Source organism: Elephantulus edwardii, unplaced genomic scaffold (assembly GCF_000299155.1).
Source record: "Elephantulus edwardii isolate Elephantulus edwardi_28Jun2011 unplaced genomic scaffold, EleEdw1.0 scaffold00005, whole genome shotgun sequence".
Classification (NCBI taxonomy): domain Eukaryota; kingdom Metazoa; phylum Chordata; class Mammalia; order Macroscelidea; family Macroscelididae; genus Elephantulus; species Elephantulus edwardii.
Window position 1 is genome coordinate 3,227,808 of NW_006399755.1, and position 12,562 is coordinate 3,240,369.

General features: G+C 38.9%; 1 protein-coding gene and 1 pseudogene across 1 annotated transcript in view; one reads left to right on the forward strand and one right to left on the reverse strand.

The window, feature by feature from the left end:
* The window catches only part of AGBL4 (ATP/GTP binding protein-like 4), a 1,996,071-nt gene that overhangs the window by 919,404 nt on the left and 1,064,105 nt on the right, over window positions 1–12,562 (reverse strand). The gene's annotated exons all lie outside the window — the stretch shown is intronic.
* LOC102846561 lies at window positions 9,053–9,747 on the forward strand (annotated as a pseudogene).

Below are 12,562 nucleotides of genomic sequence, written 5' to 3' on the forward strand. Positions count from 1 at the left end.
AGCAGGAGCGGCATCCAGTTCCTAAATAACATGCTTCCAGAAACTCCACAAAGTTTGATGAATGTCAATAGTTGTAGAGGGGCTTCAGGCCTTTTGTTTATAGGGTTGCTATGAGTTGTGCTCAACTCGAAGGCAATTAACAACAACATCTACATATATAAAATCATTGCATCAAGTAAGAACTGATTCTGCTGACCTTCTCAGGGGTTGCTGAGGCTCTACATCTCATGGGAAAAGACTGCTCATTTTTCTCCCTTGAAAAGCTGATTCAAATAGTTTGCATTTTCAGCTAGCAGCACAATTCCTTACCCACTAGTGTCACTTCTTAGGCTGTTTTCTGTGTGCTTCCTGGATTCTTTGCCAGTGTATCTGCAGAATACTACCAATTACTCTCTTACCAGCTTAGCAAAAGGAGTATAGGATGAGCATTCACTGAGAATTTGTAGGTTGAAATAGACTGCTGGGTAGAGGTAGCTCCGTGGCTAAAGGAGCACCTCTAGAGCCGATACAACCGTTCACTGGAATGTTGTGCAAAAGACTTTCTCTTGGATAAGAAACTGGCTATATGTGGTATGAGGGCATATTCTGTCCTGATTAGACCTCTTTGAGTTTCAAAATAGCACATTCTTTGCGGACAATCACTCAATCACCCTCCAACCTCTACATTAAATGACAGATGTGAGCAGTCTTGTCTCAAGAAAGGTCACTTCTCATTTGAAACCAGCCTTACCCACAGCCAGGACAAGTGGGAGGTTGGATTGGCATTTATTTCTCTGGTCAATGTAATCAGTGTAGACATTCCAAGTGAATAATTCAGCCTCCTAAAAATAAGTAAACTGGAGCCAAGATTGTCAAATGTGGTTGTCTATCTTGATCAAGGTAACCAGCTAAGCATGAACTCTCACTCCCTTCACTATTTTTTATGCATTCCTTACTAAGTAACAAGAAAGACACAATGTCATAATGACAACAAAAATAAGCATTTTGCTTTTGTGTAATTTTCCAGAAATTCAATATGCTGTGATATTATATTTATCAATCAAAAATGTAATGTGCACTGGGTAATATATTAACTGATTCCTAGAACTGTATCTTTTTAAACTATTTATTGCAATTGGAAAGCCTTCAGTCAGGGATCTCTCCAAATTACTGATGAGCAATGATATCAGTTTGAGGACTAAGGTATCCCTGATTAAGACCAAGGCATTTTTAATTATTTGCTATGCTACTAAGAGCTGGACAATGAATAAGGATAACAGAATAAGAATTGATGCTTTTGTACTGTGGTGTTAGAGAAGAGTAGTGAATTTCCAATAGACTGCCAAAAGAACAAACAGACATGTCATGAGAAGGTGAGCCAGAGTGCTCCTTAAAGGCAAAGATGATAAAGCTTTATCTCACTTACTTGGGGCATGCTGTTAGAAGACGCTATTCCTCAGAGAGGGACATTATGCTTGGAAAGATTGATGAGAGACAGTGAAAGCGAACAAGACCTTCATCCAGGTGGACTAACAAAGTGACTGTGGCAATGGGCTTGAGTGTGTCAGAGAGTGTGAAGATAGCATAGGTTACAACAGGGTTCAGATCTGGTGTTCAAAGAGTCACTATGAGTCATATTCAACTTCATGGCACCTAACAACAACAACAACAATATCTTTTTAAATCACAGTCTTTTGGACCAAGTGGTTTATGTTAAGTTCTTAAATTCCAACATCATTATATAGTACTAGATAGATTTTAGGAATTTTTTAATATATCTATGTGTTTCAGTTTCCTAATCTATAAAAATCACAGAGTGGTAGAACATGCCTCAAACATTGTTGAGATAATTATAATACATGCAAATAATTTAGCTAGAACTTACAGGTAACATACACAAGCACTCATAAAAATGTTAGGTACAATTATGTCTGTTTCTCTTGACCAAAAACTAAAAGGTAAGGATTATTTTTCTAAATATACAGACAAGAAAGTAAGGCTAATCAGGTAGAATAATCTGCTAATTTAATGATTTTTGCCTTTCTGAATTTTAATATCATTATATCCTGTGGTGGCCAAGTGGTAAGAACTTGTGCTGCAATCCTAGAGACACACAGTTTGAATCCACCAGTTGCTCTGCAGGGGGAAGAGGGACAATCTCCTCCCATGCAATTTACCCCTTTGACAATCTGCTGGAGGGACAGATATGAGCTCCAATTTGATAGCACATAACAATATGAGAGCAACAGAACTCTGGTGGCATAGTTCCTAGGGAGTTGTGCTACTAGTAAAAAGGTGGTGCCTCTCTGGTGGTTCAACTCTACCAGCGGCTACGTGGCAGAAAGATGTGCAATTTCCTCCCATGCAACTTGTAGCCTCTAAAACTCCACTGGAGGGTCATTTGTGAGTCAGTTCAAGTAGACAGCAAGTGAGTTTGAGTTTTTCAAGTATGTGAGAGAATGGCGTGATTATTGTTACTATAGCTGTTGTCCCCATCATGATATTAATAGCATTGATAGTAATGACTTTTCACTAGGTCATAGCACTTTAGTTGTTGTTGTGTACCACTGAGCCAAAACCAACCCAGAGCTGACCCGCCAGAAGATTTTTAGAAGCAGTTAATCCCACAGGAAGAGTTTGCCCATAACACTTTGTTGTTGTAGTTGATTGTTGCCAAGTCAAACAAAACTCAGAGCGACCCTATGAACAAAATGCCTGAGCCGTTTTCTAGTTGTTGCCATTTATCAAAGTTCATAGTTTCCAGAGACATTTTGCTTAGGAAACGGATGCCACTCCTGCTTCCAAATAGCACTTTAGAGTCTTCCAAAATATTTTAGATGGACTACCATCCACCAAACCCTCAGGTCTAAAAGTAACTACACAGAAATTTTATCTTACTCTCCAAGGGCTCATGTGTGCGAGTCGAACCTCAACAATTTCTGTGAGCAAATAGCTGGATAATTGCTGGGTACAGCATAGTTTTGCAGGGAAGAACAGCGACCAATGACAATGAGGCACTAGTATTGAGGGAAGCTGTCAGTGATAGAAACATATTTCTCATTCTTCCTAAGAACATACTCAGACATGTAGGCCCACAAACTGTACAGAAGGGATTTCTAAAGGAATAGTCTTCTCCTACCTAAAAAACGGATGTTCTAGGGTAAGAAGAGACTGTGAGCTTCATCAAGTAACTGAGGGAGAACAGAAGGCACAGGAGGAACTAACATGCAGACAACTCCAAGAGTTCTTTGGCCTTTGCTTATACCTTCATCTGCCAGTTTGTCCCTCCAGCTCATCCTTGCAGAATTTTAAAATAGAGGAAGGCTTATGGCTTTGTTTGAGGGAAGGAGGACAACTATGTGGAGAAGGAAGCTAGGAAGATTAGGATCAGCCTCCTCAACTAGGTTAAAGGAGGGAGCTCAGGAGACACTGGGCAGGAGCAGAGTCACAGCAGGCTCAAGTCAGAAGACAGGCCCAGGAGGAGACAAAATAAAACCCAGATGCAGTCTTTCCCTGAGGAGAAATACAACAACAACATAAACTCTAAATATTCAAGGGGATAGTACTCCTTTTCCTCCATCTTGAAGCTTTCCAGTGCCTCCCTGATCCTCGTAGCTCCCTCACAACAGCTATAGAGGTAATCAGTGGGAGAAGTCATGAAGCACAGAAAGCATCTATTTTTAAGTCAGACAAACTGGCGTTCAAATACTGATTTCACCATTTACCAGCTGTGTGAGCTCAGACAAGTTACCTAACTTGAGCCTTGATCTGTACAAGGAAATGATAATAGCAACCTATTGTTAAAACTTACAGCTTAGGTCATATTTCTATATAGACTTTCTCAGCTTCCTCAGGCCTAAGAAGAAAAGAAGAGATAAGTAATGAATACAGCACTGGAATGAGTGAAAGGAAAGACATTCTGAAAGGAAAGGGTGATTTAAAACCATGTGTACAACAATTAATACTCTTCCAAGGGTAAGTGGGGCGGGGCATGGAAAGGAGAGAAAAGGGGGCACATAAATTAGTGAATAAACAATTTTTTAAAAGGTAAAAAAAAAAGACGTGAGAAGCTTAATACCTCTAGTTCTTTCTAAGACTAAATTTCCATGACTTTAGCTGTCTGCAGTCCACGCGTCATGGATGGAAGAGAGAGAGAAAAAAATCCCAGCCATCTGTCTTCTTCTCCCTTCTTTATACAGTGTCAGCTTGGACAAACAATAGCAAGATTGGGAAATACTCCACTGACCTAGTTAGACAAAGTTAAGAAACTTTTAAATATGTATGAATGCTACGGAATGAAAAGAAGAGGCTGATTCAAATGGCTCTAGTGCATATTAATACCTTATTACCCAGTTTAAAGTAGAAAAGATGCTGGAAACTGATTGTCCTATAAAATATAATGTAGAGAAGAAAAAGCCTCTATTCTTTTTTGGCAAATGGTTGTCCTTTTAATGCCAAGCTGTTGTAAATAAGCTAGAGAAACCAAATGATATTGGAGCCTAAAGTTAATTGGAAAAAGGTGTCTAACATTTAAGTCAATCAGATAAAGAAAGGACAACCTCAAAAAAACAGGATAAGGTTTCTTTTTTTTCCTTTTCTGGAAATGCTAAAGAGGAAGGTAGACAAGGAATATGAACATTTTTAACACATTTTCCTTACAAGTCAGCTCACTGCGGTTGAGTCAGAACCTACTCAAAGTTGAACTTGCCACAAGTTTTTGAAGCCTGTAAATGCCCATCTTTCTCGTGAGGACTTGCTGTGCATTCAAACTGTCAGAGAGGCACCTCCTTTGGGTTTGATGGTCAGAAACCTACTGACGATGCTACCAGAGCACCAAGAGAGATAGACATTCACATTGTATTAAATTCATGCATATTGTGGGTTCTCCCCCTTATAATCATCATCTCAATAATAAATTCATTCGTAAGAGCCTGTAAACCAGCTACTTCATGCCTCATGTCTTAATACCCCCCTTTTAAACAGGCAATTTCTGATTTGTTCACCCCTCATGATTAACATTGAGAAGAATGGAAATTCCAGAACCGACACCTAGACCAAGAGGCTGCTGTGCCAACAGAGCAAAAGAACAGTGCATGGTCTAAAACTGGAAAAGGTGTGTGTGTCAGGGTTAGATCCTTTCTCTATACTTATTTAATCTGTATGCTGAGCAGATTATTCAAGAAGCTGGACTCTACGAAGAGGAATGTGGCATCAGGATTGGAGGAAGATTTATCAATAAAATTCATTATGCAGATGACACAACCTTGCTGGCTCAAAGTGAAGAGGACTTGAAGCACTTATGCAGAAGATCAAAGCCTTCAATATACATTGCATCTCAACATTAAGAACACAAAAGTCCTTGCCCTGGACCAGGGGGCAACATCATAATAGATGAAGACTTGAGACTCTCAATGACTTCATCTTACTTGGATTCACAATCAATATAAATGAATGGGTACACTACTGGCCAGCTCCCTTTAACTTGAAGTCCTGGAAGTGGGCTCTGATGGGCACCAACTTTACTTTGCCTCAGAAGCTAAACAGCTTGTTCCAGTTTTAAAGAATCAGTCTCTATTTTTTTTCTCTCTTTCGAACGTGAATTTCTTCAATCAAATGTCCTTGAAGTTCTTCAAATCCATTCAAATGCAAATATCTCCAGAGTACAGGACAGGACTTAATGTTTCTCCTCCACTAAACCTCAAGATCCGCCCTTGAGATAAGCTTGTTAAAAGCAAAATTTCAACATTATTCTTTACTAAAGCAGAGAAGCCCTGGTGGCCTAGTGGTCAGAAGTTGCATTTGCTAACCCAAACCAAAGCCATGTGGCTCAAATCTGCCAGAAGCTCTGTGGAATGGACACTCTCTTCTGTGTGATTTACTGCCTCTGAAAACCTACTACAGCATCAGTTATGATCATGAATCAGTGAACAACAAGAACAAAGACAAGATAAGCACTTCAGGCCAGTTTGGAACAGAAGGTATGTATGGTGTATTCTGGTGGTGAGTTCTGGTTGTAAACCCCAAAGGACTTGTGAAATCAGAACAAGGTTAGGTCACTGAAGCGAAGTCTGGTGCAAATTCTATTATCAATTCATTTTGATTGAATGTTGGACCCATTTCAGACAGCACAATTTGGGAAGAATACTCAGTTTCTTCACTTTTGGTATTGTGCTTGGTTCATGAATTTTAGTAACATTCATACTGACAGATCTTCTTGTACTGGTATGGATATTATCCGATTACTGACAGCATTGCACTTCAGCATAGATCTGGAAATGTTTATTTTGCTGATAAATGTGACACCATTCCTCTTCTATTTATCATGTCGAAGCTAGCAGACCATATGATTATCCGGTTCAAAAATGGTCAATAGCAGTCCAGTTCAGTTCACTAATGCCTAGAATATTGATCTTTATGTATTCAATTTCATTTTTGACAACTTTCAATTTTCCTAGATCCATACTTCATACATTCCACCTTCCAATTATGAATAGAATGCAAATTATTAATGTGTAATTATTTATCCTAATTTTGAGTCTGTTCTAGGAAACCACTAATCCATCTTCTATTTCTATACATTCACATTTTCTGGCGACACTACAGTTAAGTGTTCAGCTGCCAACTAGAGGTCTGGTGATTTGAACTCAGCAACTCTGAGAGAAAAAGACCCAGGGGTCTGCTTCAGTAAAACTTCCAGCCAAGAAAACCTTGGGGAGTCCTCCCGCTCCATCACATAGCTTTGCTAGGAGTCACTCAATGGATGGTACTCAGCAATAATTATGTCGAATACCATATGCTTTTTGGCTATTGCATCTTATATAAGGAAAAGTCTATTCAGATCCTTTTCCCTCGTTTAATTGAGTTGTCTTTTTATTAATGAGTTGTGGGAGTTCTTTCAAAGTCTTTTTTAAAGATATATACGATTAAACACTATTTCCCTCAAATTTTGAAGGTTGTCTTTTTCTTTGTATAATGGTATGCTTTTCCCCACAGAAAGTTTCAATTTTGGTAAATGTCAATTTATCAACTTGTCTTTCATGACTTGTAGTTGCACTATTAGACCTAAGTAACCACTGCCTAACATGAGGCTCCTATGCTTTATTATAGCGTTTTACTATTTTATTACTTAAAGATTAATGTATTTTTAAAAATTTTTTTTATTTTTATTGTATTATTTTTACATGTACCATCAAATCAGATCTGACTGGTACAGGAGGAGATTGCCCCCTCTTTCTCCAGCAGAGCATCTGGTGGATTTGAACCACGTACCTCTAAGATTGCAGTGCAGTGTCTTGCCACTAGGTCACCAGAGCTCCCCAATTAATGCATTTTTAAGAAAAGTATTTTTGCTAAAGAAGAAGAGAATGAGAAAGCAGGAAAAAAGGAGGAGGAAAAGGCCAGCAATGTTAGAGGAAAAGAAAACTGCAGCTGCCTTACTGAAAAAATATCTTAAATATTGAGAGGCTCTGTCTCTGTCATTTCAAGTTAGATCTTGGAAATGTTTGTTTTGGTGATGAATGTAACACCATTCCTCTTCCATTTATCATGGTAATAATCGGTATCTGTCCCATCACTACCTCTACTCTGTGCCTCTGGAACAATCCTCTAGAGATAAGTAGAGCTCTGGGAGAAGTTTAAAACCTCCCCCATCCCATTGATAGCAGTAGAAATCTCTGGGAAGAAGTACAGATTCCAGCCAGGGACCATAAGTTAAATCTCACCTGGAGCCTCCAATTTTAGCTGCTAAGCTGTGGAGGTGACGCATAACGCTCTTCCCCAGTGCTTATGAACAATATGTCCCATCATTTTATTCCCATATTGTTGCTGGTTGGTACAATCATCAAAGCTAATACAAAGAGAACCTCTTTAAAGTAAGACTGCAGAGTCTAAATCCACTCTGTGGCCAAAATCATATTGCAAGAGGCTTTATAGTTTCACCTTTCTAATACCTCCTTTATCCTAAATAAATACCAAAAAAAGCCAAAACTTACAGCCAGTCATCTGCTTTTTAACACTGAAACAATCCCCCTGAATAGCATTTTAGAAAATGTCTAAATCATTTATCAAGTCTTTAGGCAACAAGGCATTATGGGTTATAAAAAAAGATAATAAAGATTTGCAATTCTGTTTTCTTTTCCCTAGAGTGTTTAAGAAGTCATTCCTACCCTAAGTCTATCTTTCTGAATATCTGACCACTATTAGGAACAGCCAAGAGATGATGTCAGAGATATTTGATGGATGATGTTTTTAACTGGTGTTGTTCCATCTCTTTTCCATTTTGTACTGATGAACAAAGATTTACTCTAACCAAGTATGATTCTCAAGGTGTCTCTACCTCTCTTCTCTGGACCTCAATGTGTCTAGCTGAGCCAAGAGTGGTTTGTAAATGTTGTTAGAGTAGTTTGCAATGTTGAAGAATAGTCTTCCAACTAAGCCTTGTGAAAAAGGATAGGAGGTAGGGACTGTTCTAGTGTGTGTTTGGGGAGGACATGTAGGGGAGGCTAGAGAGGCCAGAGCCTTGACTTGATGTCTCTAATGTCTGTTCAGAGCCCATATCCCTTCTTAGAGACAGACAGGCACAGTTTTAAATCTCAAGAACTACAAAGGAATTTAAAACTCCTCTTGGCTTTGGCATCTCTGACTCACATAAAAGAAATGATCTTGTACTCTGATGCGTTCTGAGCCAACAAAATGGAAACATGACTACAAAGGGAGTGATAAAGTATAAGCACACCTGAAGATACCAAGAAGGAGTTACAACTGTACCTGCATGATTCCTCCACATGTCCCAGACCTAGACAAGTCTTAAATAAAATCAAACAAACAAAACTCTAAATCCATGAGCACTATGTGTATATGATCTTTGACGGAAAAAAAAGTTCATGAATTTATAATTTCCATATCAAACTCTCCCCCCCAATATTTAGACTTATTGATAAAGTTTTACTAAAAAAAACAAAAACAAAACACCCAAGCAAAACAAAAACCACCAAAAAAAATAAACCAGGGGAGACGGTGGGCATAATGGAGTCTGTACGATCTGTAGAGGCTGCTGCTTCAGATCTCGACCAAAATGACAACAGCAGCCAGACCAACTTTTGAGCCTGCAAGAGGTGGAAGAGGAAAAGGAGAAAGTGATTTGAGCCAGCTTTCCAAGCAGTATTCAAGCAGAGACCTACCCTCGCATACAAAGATAAAATACAGACAAATAACTCAGGATGACCCTGAAGAAGTTCACAATCGGGACTTCAGAAGAGAGTTGGAAGAGAGAGAAAAAGCTGCTGCAAGAGAAAAAAATAGAGATCGTCCCACACGAGAACATACAACTTCTTCTTCAGTGTCAAAGAAGCCTAGGCTAGACCAGATTCCTGCTGCTAACCTTGATGCAGATGACCCTCTAACAGACGAGGAGGATGAAGGTGAGTATGATGAAGAGGAGAGTGATGATGATGACACTGCAGCTCTTCTTGCGGAACTAGAAAAAATTAAAAAATAAAGAGCTGAAGAGCAAGCCTGGAAGGAACAAGAACAAAAACCTGAAGAAGAGAGAATTCGCATGGAAAACATTCTGAGTGGAAACCCACTTCTTAATCTCACCGGTCCATCTCAGCCTCAGGCTAACTTCAAAGTAAAAAGAAGATGGGATGATGACATTGTCTTCAAGAACTGTGCAAAAGGGGTAGATGATCAGAAGAAAGAAAAAGATTTGTAAATGATACGCTGCGATCTGAATTTCACAAAAAGTTCATGGATAAATATATTAAGTAGTACAGTTTTATGTGCTTAATTATTAAAAGACTGAAATGAAAAACAAACAAACAAACAAAAGCAAAAAAAAAAAAAACACCAACCCTCAAACAAAATATAACAAAGACAAATTAAAAACACTTGGGTAAACAGTATGCTATGTAAAACATGCCTCAGTAGCGTTAAGAAAGCTCTCTATGCCCTAAGTAGAGAATGGTTTTTAGAAAATGTATCAGGTTGTGTCACTAGATACAATTTAAAACATTGCCATTGCCTCAATAACCTCCTTGTTGGTATTAAGACAATATATATGGTTGAGTAGAACAGAGGTCATGAAGATGTCACAGGACAGTGCAAGGTTCTGATCTGTTGTTCATTGAGTCACTGTAAGATGTAGTTGACTCGATTGCACCTAACCATGATAAACACACACACACACACACACACACACACTTGTTGCTAGAGCTGTAAGTCCATTTCAAGGCACAGACACCTTTGTGACAGAGAACTTCCTTGTAGGGTTTTCTAGGATGTATCCTTTACAGGCTCACCAACCAGTTCTTCTTCCTATAGAATCATTGGGTTAAAATTACCAAACTTTTCAACTTTTTTCTTAACAGCCAATGCTTAACAGTAATGACACTAGAGCTCAAAAAGACACCTCTTCAAAGTATAAGAAATTATGTTGGACATTATTTTTGTCCTGTGGAAGGGGAATTCTCCTTGTAGAAGTACAAAAATTAACTTATTTGGGGTGAAAAATCAAATGGAGACCCTCAATTCCATCAATCAGTACCCATGTACCTGATATCATACCAGAGCACTGAATGGAAGGTCTGAAATGATCCAAATTTTCATGGGACTAAAAAGAAGAAGAAAAAAAAAATCCCAAGGAAGAGAGAGATTAAATGAGTGATCAAAAGAATGATAAAAGTTTCAAAGCAAAAATAGTCTGGAATAAAAGTGTAACAGATTTCTTTAACTCATCTGGGAAAAAGGGTAACAAGGAAGGATTCCATGAGGTGATGATGTTTAAAATTAATTTTGAAAGTTGAATTTAAATTAGCTAGGAAAGGGGCTGTAAAGAAAGAACATTCCATACAGGAGAGTGTGTGTGTGTGTGTGTGTGTGTGTGTGTGTGTGTGTGTGTGTACAGGTCTTAGCATGGAGGGAAATGCATAACTCATAGAAAGAACTTTGAGAAAGAAAGGTAGGTAGAGAAGAGACAATAAGAACCAAGGGCCATAGAAAGCTGAAGAAACGAGGACTCCGTAGCTAGTATCTTCAAGACCACATTGCAAATTTGCTATTTTATTTTATACTACTGAAAGACCAGAGTGTTCAATGGATCATTCTGTGGATATCAAAACTGCTGTGGCAGCAGCAGAACAGAGGACAGTCATGGAGCAGATTCCCCCATGACTGAAAGAAGTGTCCAAGGAGGAAGAAGACAGCAAAAAGGAGTGGCTGATAGCTGTATTTATATTAACTGTATGAAGTTCATACGAACAAAAGTAGTTGTTTGGTTTTGGTTGTGGTTTTTTTCCCCCCCCCAATGGTAGTTTATAAAAGAAGTAGTAAAAAGGATAAACTAAGAGTTAGCGATTGATTGGTAAAATGGATGCCATCTGCCAACATCAGTGAAGAAACAGTCAAAAATTACTCTTTCCCTTCCTTAGATACAAACAGATCAGTGAAGTGAGAGATACATGTGCTTATGTAGAGGGCAGGGATATTCTGGTTGATGTTAAGTGCAGTGAGTCGATGACAACCTTATGAACAACAGATATGAACCCTCTCCTATCCTGTGCCACCCTCATGCTTCCCAACACTTTAAAGCCCACTGTGGCAATAACCATATCAATCCACCTGGTCAAGGGGCTTCCTCTCCTTCACTGACCCTCCACTTTTCCAAGCATCATACCCCACTCCAAGGAATAACCTCTCTTAGCTACATGCCCAAAGTATGTGAGGTACAACTCATCATCTTTGCTTCCAAAGAGCACTCTGGCTGCACCCTCTCCAAGACATATTTGTTCTTTCGGTAGTCCATGAGATAATCAGCAAATTCTCCAACACCACAGTTCAAAGGCCTCAATTCTTTTTCTGCCATCCTTAATCATTTTCCAGCTCTCAGATGCATAACTAAGTCAACAGAAAGACCATGGCCTGAACTAAACACACCTTCCTTAGTCCATTACTCCTCAATAGTTTGGAGAAGTCCCTAACTGCAGACTTTCCCAGTGCAACATGTCTCATGATTTTCTTCCTGCTGGTACCAAGGGTGTTAAGTGTAGATCCAAGATTTTCTGACAGTCACTGTAATAGTAAGATATCTGTGTGAACAAGGTAGTAAGTGGCCTGGAGGTCCACAAACGGAGAGTCCCTTCTCTCTGTTCACCTCATGAATTATACTCCTTGATTAAAGAAATGTAGGATTTCGTAAGAGATGGTGAAGTGACAGCAGAAATGAGGAAGGAACATATTTTAAGCATCCTAAGGCATTGCCTTGATGACAGTTGGTGACAGTATGTGGGAGGGAATAAAAAGGAAAAGTTAAATAAAGTGTTTAATACAGTCATTGAACTAGGAAACCCAAATATGGAATAGGTGTGTGATAGTCTGTATCTGATTCTGCAGCTTGAAGTAAATTATCTATGTGCCTCCTTGTCAGATTAAAAGGTAACCTAGAGTGACAGTTAAGGGATAACCCAGAGCATCTCCTCTTTTTCATTTGGCTAACAGCACATCAACAGAGAACTACCAGAAGTCCAGGCTAGGTTTAGAAGGGGTCGTGGTACTAGAGATATTGTAGCTGATGTTAGATGGATCTTGG